The following is a 493-nucleotide window of genomic DNA, read 5'->3' as shown; positions in this document are numbered from 1 at the left end:
TGGGTCGGTTGGGTGCCTCTGGCGCTGCCAAGCCAGGTGCTGGGGAACCCAAGTGTCCAAAATGCCAGGGGCAGCCTTCAGGTCACCTGAACAGCTCTGCCCCCATTCCCCTTAACTGTGTCCCCTGAACCCTGCCCCTGTTGCCTTTAATTTGGCCCCTGTCACATTAACTCTTCCCTGTCACCTTAAACCATGTCCCCATCACCTTAAATTCTGTCCCTGTAACTATTCTGTCACCTTTACTGTGTCCTCGTCACCCTAAACTTGGCCCCTGTCACCTTCAGTTCTTTCCCCATCACCTTCTGTCCTTAACTGGGTCACCTGACCTGGGTCCCCGTCACCCCATGCCCCCTGCTCCTCTTAACTGAGTCCCCAGCACTGTAACTCTGCCTGTCACCTCGCCTCTGCCCCGACACTGCCGGCTGCTGGGTGGGGTCACCCTTGGCTCTCGCTGTCCATGGGTGCCACCATGAGCCACAGCTCCATCACCACC

The 493-nt window shown here is 57.8% G+C and overlaps 1 protein-coding gene across 1 annotated transcript in view; it reads right to left on the bottom strand.

The window, feature by feature from the left end:
- The window catches only part of PLEKHB1 (pleckstrin homology domain containing, family B (evectins) member 1), a 3,884-nt gene that overhangs the window by 641 nt on the left and 2,750 nt on the right, over positions 1-493 (bottom strand). The window lies entirely within an intron of this gene.

Source organism: Merops nubicus, unplaced genomic scaffold (genome assembly GCF_000691845.1).
Source record: "Merops nubicus isolate BGI_N331 unplaced genomic scaffold, ASM69184v1 scaffold15470, whole genome shotgun sequence".
NCBI lineage: Eukaryota > Metazoa > Chordata > Aves > Coraciiformes > Meropidae > Merops > Merops nubicus.
The sequence above is the reverse complement of the archived record's forward strand: the minus strand, read 5'-3'. Positions and strand labels throughout refer to the sequence as shown.